Consider the following 13,029-nt stretch of genomic DNA (forward strand, 5'->3'; position numbering starts at 1 on the left):
TTTACTAGTATGTTTGCCTGTTTTAAATTTTTGTTTACTTTGTTTTCCAAACAAGCAATGTTTACAGAAATCTAACTTTCCAGATCTTAGATTAGGAAGTAACTTGCGATCAACCAAAATTTTCAACCCTCGTTCGCTCATATGGCCCAACCTTTGATGCCATAGGCGAACGGAACTACTGTCCTATTCAGACACCGACACATGATCTGACCCAGTTCTAGCTTCTAATTGAAAAAGATTTCCTACCTTCTTAGCCTTCATCACTAGTAAAATACCTTTATAGATTTTCATAACTCCACCTTGAATTACAATTTTATATCCATTGGTATCCAGTGCTCCTAATGAAATTAGATTTTTTCTTAGATCTGGTACATGTCTCACATCAGTTAACAATTTGGTTGTGCCATCTAACATTTGCAGTTGTATACTTCATATTCCAACAATACTGCAAGTGACATCATTACCCATGTACACGACTCCATCATCAACTGATCTATATGTCTTAAACCAATCTTTATGAATACACATGTGGTTAGATGCACCGGAATCTAACAACCAATGTTGATCATGTTTTGAAACATTAACAGACAATACCTCATCACTCATACCTAAACCAAATACTGAACCTGTATCTGTGGTGTTGGCTTCCTTCTTTTCTGTCGAAGAGCCTTCTTTAGCAGCTTGCTTTCGCTTCCAGCAATCCTTTTTCAGATGTCCAGCCTTGCCACAATGCCAGCACTTCACCTTTGTCTTTTTTCCTTTGGACTTTGAATGAGAGTCGCTATGCTTTCCCCCGTAGTGTCTCTCTCTTGAGCGACCTCTGGCCATCATTACCTATGACGTAGAGGTGTCTGCATTCAACCTCTTCCTCGTCTCCTCAGACAACAAGGCTCCAACAACATCGTCAAACTCAAGAATGTCTGTTGTACTAAAGCTTATGGAAGTAACAAAGTGATCCCAGGATTCGGGCAATGAACACAATAGAGTTATTGCCTTATCCTCTGAATCAAATTTCACATCTAGATTGTCTAATTGCACCAGTAAGGTATTAAAAACATTCAGGTGATCAGTAATTGAGGTACCTTCTTTCATCCGCAAACCGTAAAGCTGCCGTTTCAGGAGAATCCGATTTGTCAAGGATTTCGTCATATACAGCTTCTCCAACTTCGTCCACAAACCAGCTGCAGTCTTCTCTGACACGATGTTAAATAAAACATCATCAGCCAAACACAACTGAATTCCGCTCAAGGCTCTTCCATCCAATTCATTCCATTCATCATCTGTCACGGGGGAAGGCAGTTTGGACCTGCCCAACAATGCCTTTGCAACGCCTTGCTGTACCAGCAGATCATGCATCTTTACCTTCCAGATCTCGAAATTATTTTTGCCATTAAATTTCTCGATTTCAAATCGGACACTTTGAGTTTTCGCCATTTGTATAAATCAAAAAACAATAATCTCCAATTTCAATTTAAAAAACAAAATTGAATCTCAATTAAATGCCTATGCCTCAGATTATCTTCGCCTTTTTTAAAAAACAAAAAACAACAACCCCCGATCCTTTTGTTGTTTAAACCTCAAATTTCAAATGAAAAAACAATAATATCTCTGTCGGTTCTGCGCATTACACACCTTTGACGGTTGATAAAACAAAACGATTTAAACACAAAACCAGATCCCCGCACCACGTTGTACACCAAAAAACTGGAATACGCACTACAACCACGCGGAGTTATAATTCATCGCCACACAGGTGTTATACTTCATCGCCACGGTGGTTTCAAATATATATCCACGCATTTTTTTAAATACAAAAATCCACACCATTTTATAACATATCCATTTCACGCAGCACCAGCAATCAATATGGTGTTTCTGGGCGCATAGTGATCAAGCACCAAAACCGCACCAGCACTTAATTAAATACACACCAATGGACGGTAACAGCAATACTAACCAATGGACGGTAACAGCAATACGCACCACCAATGGATGGTAACAGCAATACGGTAATATGCCAATACACCAGCAATCAGGTAACAACAATGAGGTAACATGCTAATCCACTGCAGAACCCGCGACCTCCTCCCGCAATGCAGCAATTTCAAGCCAATCTTATAATCTGTGCTTTGTACGTTGGGCATATAACCAATCTTACAAACTAGTCGATGAGATTACACCCTTTTTCATGAAAATATTCCATGCTAAATGTAGCATCCATAACTAAAAATTAATTTTTTGCGTCTTGATGTGGAATTTATTAAAGAATGAAATTCTCATTATAGAAATCGACTTCCAATAGAATAAGTCAACCCCTGTTTGCAAAACCGTACCTCGATCCATAGCAGCAGGTAGTGATTTCATCGAGCAGCAGATCTCAACGCACCAGGCAAATTCGCTGATGGATACTGCGATCATGAGCTACCGGATCTCTACGCTGGAGTATTAAAGCAATACACATCGCAGAAGCAAGCAGATTCATGCACCAACATTCTGCACCGGTTCACTGCACCAACAATACGCTGGTCCAGAATGCTCCACGCACCAGCAAATGCAGGTTTCTGCGACGCAGTTATATACTTCACACAGCATGCAGGTTCACTCCAGATTCAATGCACAGCCATCAACAGCACCTCCAACATGCTCTGGTACCAATTGTTGGAGATCAAATGCACAGCAAACATAAAATCATATATACAGCCATAAAAAATCATGCACATGCAACACAGGAATTAACGTGGTTCACCCAACCAATCTGGGCTACGTCCACACAACTAAGGCATCGGCAATATTATTAATCAAACAGGAGATTACATAAAACTCTCACACACCTCTCTCAGCTATCCGTATGACTACCTATTTTATAGCAAGGAGAATCTAACTGCCTCTCACATCAAATTTAGGATGCATTAATTTTCTCCCAACAACCTGGAGCTAATCCAACAACAGATTTCTATTGTTGTCACACACTGGGATTTTTGCCTATTTCGTCTAAAACAGAAAAATCTCAACAGTTTTTAAAGAAATTTTGATGTAAGACATTACACATGGTAGTCTATAAGAATAAAAAATAAAAATTGATATGCGACATAGTACACGTGATAGACCATATTTTAGAAGAGCTTGAAGAATGAGAAAGGTTGGATTATATACTTGCACTTTAGATTGAATTTCTCAAGTCTAAGATATAGTATCATTTCATGGATGAGAAACCTTGCAAGATTATATTGGAACAAAATGGGTATAAACAAACTACATAGACTTATGAGTATGGTTATTTGAGTTATTTATTTTATGTGTATAAAAATATGCTCCCATAAGAATAGGAATACCTCCTGAGTTGCTTGATTTACATTAATATTTGAAGGATGTATCTTATCCTCTTCGTACATGTATGTATGGCTCATTATGTGCTTACTATGAGCAGCAAAGGTATGCATGACAAGATTATGTGCTTTCATGCATTAATATATCCCATGTTTAAAAATAGATTTAAGATATCTTGAAAGGGGTATAGTTGGGCTTGATGAGTAAACGGGAAGGTATTTAATCCTTACAATTATATCAAAATTCTCAAATCTAAGTATTGTGGATAGCTATAGTAGTATTAAAGGGAGAAAGCAATCAGGAAAGATTTATGGAAACAAATAATCATGTAATGTGGTTATATAACAAAGAACCTTTTAGTGATGTGGTGGAATGGAGAGTAATACAATTAAAAAAAAAAAAACCATCAACATGTTGATTAATTGGTCATGGATTTAGTTTACTTAAGTGTTGGGAATTATGTGAAAGGTAACTTTTTATTTCATTATATGTTCCCCAAAACTTAAGTTATTGTTGAAGGCCCTTGGGAGCACACAAGAACTCTATACCATGATGTACAAGTGGTTTAAAATATTTATGATAGACCTTGTTTTAAATAGGTATGATTATGGTATTAAAAGATTGAATAAGAATTATTGTGGTGTGGTCATCATGGGTTGTAAATATGCATATAAGTGTTGAAAAGAGTAATGGGAAATAAAGAAAATTGAATTATATGTTTAATTATGAGTTGCATGATTGCTATGAAAGGACATAGTTTAATAGAATGAAGATGATACTTATAAGAGTATCTTAAGGGAAAAAATATTGAACTCTTATGAGGTAAATGGAAAACAGAAAAGAGGAAAATGGGAAGTTCCATCTCCATAGATCATGGTCAACTTGAAGAAATATTGAAATAAAAGTATATAAATGGAAACCTATATAAATCTTCAGAAATTAATGGTTAATTAAGTAGGTTCCATCCTAGAATACATTCTAAAGGATATATATTCATAAAGGTTCCCCTGAAATATTGTTAATCTCATGAAGGATAGGTCGTTGTATGGGACTAATGTCTTTCAACTTAATAGCTGATTGGCACATCCACATGTAAAGATGTAATTCATTTTGGAATGTGATTTTTTCCAGTTAGGGAAAAATGTTATTGAAGGGACTTAATATTACCATGTTATTATATTCCGTAACAGATGCATATTTCGTTGGATATGCATAGTTGGACCTACAGGTGTCCTTGAGTAAAAAAATATCTAAATGATTATAGCTAATATAAATAAGAAGCACGAATTATATGTTCAAACTATACATAACTAGAATCAGAATGGTGAAGGGTATGCACATCTGTAATACAATTCATCATAGGCATGCAGAGGAGACATCACACATTAAAAATTTATAGCTAGATTAATGGGTCTAACACCTAAAAGTATATCTAGTATAAACACATGATAGGAGTGTAAAAAAAACTCCTGCTGCTTCTCAATTAATAATAGAAAGATTGTATTAAGTTAAGAGCACCTTTTCAACAATGTAAAACCTTGCAACTTAAGGTGTACGTTAATAAACATATCCATATGGATACAGATGGAGTTCTGTTAATATCTCACAAAGAAGAACCTTTCAAAAAGCCGCTTTGAGTAGGATGATTGAAAATCTTACAATTATACCTTTTGAAGAAAGTGATAAGGGAATAATGATCAGTGGGTTTCTACTTAGCTGAGTAAAGTATACTTTCAGATTAGACATGATGGTTCTTGATGCATTAGAACAATTCAAAGCATCCTAATGAATAATAAGAATGGTACTCTAGATTTGGAACATGATGATCCAAATTAATGAGAAAATTCTTGATAAATACAAAAAGGTTTTTGCATAAATACAACTTAGGATATTCCCAGGATAACCAATCATGCAACAGAAAACATTAGGATGATTCAGCCATAGGGATGGCCATGTGGTACTAGTAATTGAGGTTGTGGTGTAAGGATATGGGGTTCTAACAATCTAGTCACTTTAGTCACAATAATCTAGAATAAATATGTGGTACGAATAGGAAATATTGGGAAGTTTACCTGACAGATTTCATTGATAATGTTGTCTCAGTTGAATACGACAACATAAGAATTGTTGCATAAATCACACGGGAATTCATGTTGATAAATTTGATAACTGGTCTCTTTGTTTCAGGGGAAAGTTAATGTTAAGAGGAGGTGTTAACATGTAAATAACCTAGGATCACACCCTCGTAAACATAATGCCTAAAAACTCAAAGGGCGTGGAATTGAAAACATTGTAACTTTCATTTATAACTCATGGACGAGAAATGAGTTTATACCTAAAATTATTCATGGCCAACAAGATGTTGGAAGAGGTGTAAAAAGAGCATATGACATGACTAGTTAAGTATGGAGTACTTTTAAGTACCAAACGATCATTTTCTTGGTTAAAGATAAAGTAAGTATCATAGCTATTAATATACTTTATGATTAAGCATAAGTTATATTTTTTTGTTGTTAAAACCTTGTCTAGATGACAAATTTAATCCCGAAACTCAAAGTTATGGGTATGATAAAGTTGTAGTATGCAGGATTAATTTTATGATACTATTTCACTAACATTATATTGCAACCACATGACACAGGAAAATGATTTACTAAATAAAATCCCTTGAATAATTTGACATAAAAATGTTCATTGGTTGCAGAAGTTGAACACGTCCATGAAATTCCTTATTCTCCTATTGATAAACTGAGCATAGTTTGTTCAACTTACCTAAAGGTAATGTAAACAAATAAAAATTCTCTTTGCATTATACTAACATGGTTACAAACATGTCGATGAAGTATGTGTTGTGCAAGTGATGCTATGGACATTGGTGTGGTATACAAATGGTATAGATGGTTATGTGTACAAGTGGTACATATGGTACCAGTATGGATACACGTATTGCATGATAATATAGGACATTGGAAGGTGAGGAGTTTGCTTCTCTACATACTGTGGACAAAGAAGTGTCCTGGGAGGAAGGGGGTAGTGGCAGGGAGCATAGAACTCCTTTTAAATTATAGAACGGGACTAAGGAGACAACTTCCGGGCCCAGGAAGAAGCAGAAATCGAACAAGAATTCACATGTGGATCCAATGGTCCTCACTTAGGGGGACTTGGAGGAGATTGGAGACAAGGTCCGTGACACAACAATGGAGCTATGGACACAGTTTGAGCAGGAGTACATGCAGATGCTAGAGAGCGTGCAGAAAGATCTCCACGAATTGTATATTCAAATAGGTCAAATTTGGGCGTGCGAGCTTGTAGAGAGACAATGCATCGGTACCAGACACAAATAGGACTCTAGACTTCAGAGTTATTAACTTACCAGAAGGATGACTTCACAGAGTGGAAGATGAAGCAAACACCTAGCTCAGTTAGATTGAGGATGTGGGTGTCAACTTAGCCGCATAGCCTATTTAGGCCCTCTATGTGTTTCATCATGGGGTACCAGACAAGATTAAGATTAGCGAGTAGTGCACACTATCAGTCATCAGTGAGGTCAAGATGGACAATGAGAATATTTTTCCACAAAAGGCTCGTGCACTGAAACAAAAGGAAGAACTAGTCATGTGAAGCTAGAACTTGGAGGCATCAATTGAGCAGGCATGCAAAACATTGCTAGAATTTCACATTCCATAGGATGCAGAAGCAGCCGCGAAGATTCGAAAGTTAGAAGCCACAGTAAGAGAATCAAAGGATGACGTCAATCGCGTAACATTTTAATTTCAAATGAATATCTAAGAGCTAGAATTGAAATGTCAGCCAACCACTCTGGCAAAAATCCAGGAGGAGCACGGAGAAACCATTAGGGAGAGCATGACCACTTTGGATGTAGCAGTCACAGGCTGCACACTGACCTTCGAATATGCCATGGAACTATCGATGACTCTACAGGAGGACCCAAATGTGCAGAAACTTGACATAGATGTCTAGGCGACGCAACGAAAGTTTGATGAAATGAGGGCAAATCTCACACTTTGATGCCATTCCATCGCCTCACTCGATTATAGGAAGGAAAATAGTTGCAATCACAAATTAAAGAGCTACAGAGAAAAGAGGTCATTTTAAAGGCCATAATACATCCATGGATAGAGGAAGAAAGTCAACTTACAGTTTCCATCCAAGAAAAGTTGAAGAAACTCCAACCGACTCAAAGGACGATGCGCCTCGTGATGGAGGGGCTGACTATAGAAAACATGGTAGAGGAAGTGCAGTAGGCCACGGTACTGGGTTCTTCTGACATAGAAGCATTGCAGGTCGAGTTCAGTGACCTTTGCAACAAGACCAAGGCATCATTTGAGTGACTCGAGGGTGAGTTTCCCAATTTGTGTTGGGGGTCTATTGGGATGGGGTCCTTGGGGTCATTTTTGTTGAGTTTTGATTCATTTTTGCAATATATTTTTGTAGCAAAGGTAAAGTCTCGTTGAATGTAGAAATCATATCGTGAAGCTAAGTAGAGTCAAAGGGGCTTTAGTCCCTAAGGTGGGTAGGTAATAGAGTTGTTTTGAGACCTGCCTATGTTCCGCACACCATGGTATTATAATGCAAAGGCTATATAAAGTTGAGTCATAGTGAGTCTTAGAAGATAACTTTAAGTGAAGAATCATTATAGGGACAAGGTGTTAAGGTAGGAAAGTTTTGTTTCCTGTATATAGGCGAAAGGGGAGGGCTCCTACAGCTGAGTGCACAGAGACATTTGTAAGTCCGCAAGATGAGTAGGCAGACCTCTACAGCTGAGTGCGCACGGATAAAAATTTGGTATCTTAATGTTTACATCTACTAAAGACTGTTTTGGGCCAAAATTGATGCACCTGTGTTCTTTTCTTTACTTCTACAACGTTTATGTGTCTTCACTCGATAATCTGTTTTATATAAATGAATTCTTATTTACTTTTTGAAAAGAATAGATATATAATCTTTATGCATGATAAGTGAAATTAAGGCCCTTCGTAAAGATTTGAATATTATTTAGATATAGTTGCAGTAGTTATCTATCGAAAGGATTAGATCTGCCTGAAGGAAGTCCTAAGCTGCAAGGGAATCGGGAAACTATGACAGAGGCCTCTGGACGAGAAACATGGTTCTAGCATCCCCTAATACTGCATCGGGTGAGACTGCAGCCTGCGCTATGCAGGTTGTTGCCGAAGGGGCCAAAAGTTAGGGTTTTGTTGGTTGGCATAGTTAAAGTTGAACTTGGGTTGGGTCCCATCAAGTGAACAAATGGTTCTATTTCCAGGACTAGGATCTATCTTAGGAATGTGTGATGTCGAATAAGTGGTTTCCTACTAAGAAGGGAATCAAGAAGTGGATCAATCAAAATTTTCACACATTTGCAGCTCAGGAGAACATAAAACCTTAGTTATCCAAAGAGAAGTGGTTGAATAGATACCTATACACAAACAAAACCAAAGCCTTTTTTTGTTTCTTCCCTTGCAAATTGCACAAGTGGTTGTCTAGATTGGCACATAGTCAGGGTATGTGGAGGCTTGACAGACCTATTGTGTGGACTCCAGAGCTGGTGAGGCACCTGAAAGCTTCAGAAAATAACATCGCATAAGTTGTTGATCACTAGATTCATCGTACCATAGGAGGATTTGTCACTCAGCTTGCGATTGATATGAACATCATCTATAGTGAAGCAGAGCACAGTCTCTTCAAGCGAACGTGAAGTATTTAATATCTCTAAAAACTTGGATTAAGATGTTATTATGTGAAAAATGGGTTATGCCATTACCTTGATGTTTGGGAATACACGAAGTGGAAAAACCTTCAGAACGAATGGAGAATCAGGCTCTAAATATAGTTCTCTATTGGGATCTTCATGAAATGAGTATGAAGGAACTATTCTGAATACACTCCAAAGTGCATTGCAGTTGGTAAGTCAGGGTATCCCTAGGATACCTCATCCATCCACTCCACCTCCACCTCCACCTCTACCTACACCTCCTCCTCCTACTCCTCCTCTACCCCCTCAACATGAGAAATGCAATGAAGATGCCGATTTTTAAATAGATAGGGAGCAAAGACCCTGATCAATTATGGTTTGTTCCAAATGTTGTGTGGACAATGCAATAGATATCTGATGATAATATAAAGAAAGCGCAGCTGGTCAGAACGTTGCAGGATAGGGTGCTGACTTGGTATATCAAGTTCTGTCAAGATAGGCCTGGCGTGACGTTGGCAAAGATTCAGCAAGTGTTGAACAGTGAGATTAAGAAGCCTAAGTCTCAGGCGTATTTTGTCACAATGTTTAAGGAAATAAAATAAAGGGTAGATGAATCCTCATGGAATTTTGATCAGAAGCTAAAATTCCTGATCCAACATGCTAATATGAACATAACGGATGATCAACATAGAGACTAGTAAATTGCTTCGTTGTTCCCTCACCTAAAATTACAATTATCGTAGGAGAAGATAGGAATGCAAGTAGATGCTACCAAGATCATGATGAGGCTGGAAGGCTCGCTAGTACAAGATACAAACATTGGAGTATGAAAAATTTAGTGTCACTTGAAAAGTATGCACATGGAGTTACAGAGCTTGAAGACAAGAAAGTAAGCTCAGCCGGAGGTGTGCGATGAAGTCCGATGTATAAAATGCAAGGAAAAGGGACATGATAAGGATCATTGCCATGTTGACCAGAATTACCTGATTGGAGGAGGTCATGTGGCTCTGAAGCCTAAAAATATTGCGAGACCAAGCATGGGAGTATCATTATGGTGCTCTATCTTCTAGATAACTTGGAAGCACACAATTGATAATTGTCACCTCTTGAAGAAGTTTGTTCAGACACCACAACAATTGTTTTGTACCTTCTGTAAATCAGTTGGACATGATGAGAGAAATTATCAAAGTTATGAATTGATGATGGAAAGGACCCCTACCTATCGAATGAAGGCATAAAATGAGCCTCAGTATCAGGGCACGGGTGCATCTCGCAGAGGATTCCAAGGCCATGGAAGAGGAAGAGGAGGAGGGGTGGACAGAGGTCGTGGACAAGTTATTTTTATAACTGTGGTGAAGCTACACATTTTGCGCGCGACTGTTAGAACCCAACGCATCCATCTTGTAAATATTACAGACAGTTCGATCACGTGATAGAAGACTGTCAAGTGGTGATTGCCAAGATGTAGGAGAAAAGGACACAACAATCTATGCAAAATATCCATATGAAGAGGGTAGAGCCTCGTGAAGAGGGTCATAGCATCAATATTGTAATGCATAGTGGTATGGCCAAAGGAGAAGATAAGGGAAAGTAGCCAAAAACCAAGGGATGGGTGCACAAGGATGCTGAAAATTAGGTTGGGTTTGAACTCAACCGGGCTAAAGAAACTTTCATGGAAGCTAAGAAGAACATTGTTGAGGCTTCTACGTTGGGTAGTTAGGAAAAAGTGGTTGGAAATAGTGAAGTGCAAGATGTTGATCAAGGGCTATTAGCCACCTTTCGCAAAACTTGTATGAAGTTGTTGAGGGATCAGAAATCTCTAGAAGGGATCCAAGGGCTGATTAAAAATTGTACAGGAAAAAATAAGATTCCTTCATAACAACGTGTTGTAAAGAAGTTGGGTAAACATAAGAAGCGAATAGGGCAGAATATGCAGTTGACTACACAGATTGGAGAATATGAAATGGATCAAGTCATCTTAGATTTGGGATCTAATGCAAAAATGCTACTGAAGTATACATGGGGAAGGATGGGGAGGCATGCACTACAATGGTCTTCTATATAGCTACGCATGGCCAATCAGTAGAATATCATTCCCATGGGGCACCTGTATGGGGTAACTGTGGACATTGAAGGAGCAAGTGTGTTGGCTACCTTTGAGGTATTTGAAATAGTGGATGACAACAATCCTTATGCAACGTTACTAGGAATTTATTGGGCCTTCAACATGGATGTGGTGATTAATCTAAAGAAGTGAATGATGACATTTGAGAAGAAGGCACTCAGGGTTATTGTGCCACTTGACCCTGCTGAAGGAGCATGCTACACTGAACCGGTTTGTGACTATGAGGAGGATGATGATTTGGATCAAATCTACAAGATTACTATGCATGATGAAGATTGGATCAATCATGTTGTAGACAGGTGAATCATGTGGGATAGAGATTGATCCTATACCTCAGACTCAGATGAAGAGCTCAAACATTGGCAGAATGGGTTGCATGAAGTCTCTACACTACATTGCAATATGATGAAAAAATCGTTGTGATACATATCTATGGTGGTAAGAAATATCCCATATTATGATGGTTTGAATGATATTAATCTCTTGAATCAGTTACCGGAGAATCCACAGTATGAAAGGGAGGTTCTTGAGGAACATTGATTCCAAGCACTTGAATTGGCACTGTGCACTACGACTACCCATTGGTGGGGTACGCATAAGGAAAGCTTTGCTAACTAGAAGGAATAAAAGGGAATGATGAAGCTGAGGTTTGGATATGCTAATACCCGGATGACTAATAAATATAGTAGAAAGGATGATCTGCGTGAGCACTTGGCTCAGTGTACTAAAGCTTAAGGAGAAGAGCCGTAGCCAGAATGGGTACATATCTTATGTCATACCCTTGATATTTTCCCAATGAATTGGTATTTGGAAACAGAGCTATGCCATCGGACGATGGAATGGGACATATTGAGAGAAATCTTCTTATTAACTTTCAGTGTTGAGAATGGATTCAAGTGCATTGATGAAGTGCTTTAGGATATTGAGGCCACTATCTTTAGAACATCTAAAGAGTCGGTATAATGGGTTCAATCGAACTGGAGTACACAGTTGTGCGATGCATTGGAATGCTAAAATGTGACTGCAGAAGAAGAAGAATATGGTCTGCGAAAAACCAATATTCCAGAGACTGAAGGACATCGTGAGGTTGAAGGACCTTGAAGAGTTCCATAATAGTTTTCTTTTGACACCATTTCTACACCATTTCCCTCTTTTTCATCATCACTATCAATTTAATAAAGGCAGTAAATCATAGATTTTGATAAGGTAACAACTCTGACATGTCTTATTTTTCATATGCATTAATGTTCCTTATTGTTATATTGAAAAAAGCATTAGCTATGGAATTAACATGATTCTACAACCATTTTATAAATCTGCAACTCCCTCCATGGTTCGTGGGGTTCTAGTGCACTAATGAAGCAACTAACCATATGGGTAGTTGAGGATCGATCCCCTCATGGATATCCTCCCATTTACTTGAGCTAATTCACTGAAGGAATCACATAGTGTTGTGGTCAAAGACATAGGTCAACACGTAGAAGAAAAAGTGCAGCCACAACACATTTTCTCGATTTTCTTTCAAAATATCAAATCGACGAAATAACACTTTTCCTGTCTAGTTTCAGATTTGAATTAGTAGAAAAAATTATAGATATTATGATGGGGAAGACAACAATTCAAAAATAGTTAGATCTAGGAAGCCCCATTTTAAAAACACACATCAATGGAACTGAAATATGAAACACTCTGATTGATCTAGGAGCTTCCATAAACATACTGAGCAAACCAATCATGGATAAATTGAAGCTTCCTAATCTTTAATACACACCCACATTGTTACAATTAGTAGACATGTCTGTAATTATACCTGATGGTGTGTTAGAATATATATATGTATCCTTAGATTCTGGGGAATATCATA

The sequence above is a fragment of the Pinus tabuliformis genome, chromosome 1_2 (assembly GCF_031772625.1).
Source record: "Pinus tabuliformis cultivar Carrire ecotype Pingquan chromosome 1_2, CPIR1, whole genome shotgun sequence".
In the NCBI taxonomy this organism is placed as follows: domain Eukaryota; kingdom Viridiplantae; phylum Streptophyta; class Pinopsida; order Pinales; family Pinaceae; genus Pinus; species Pinus tabuliformis.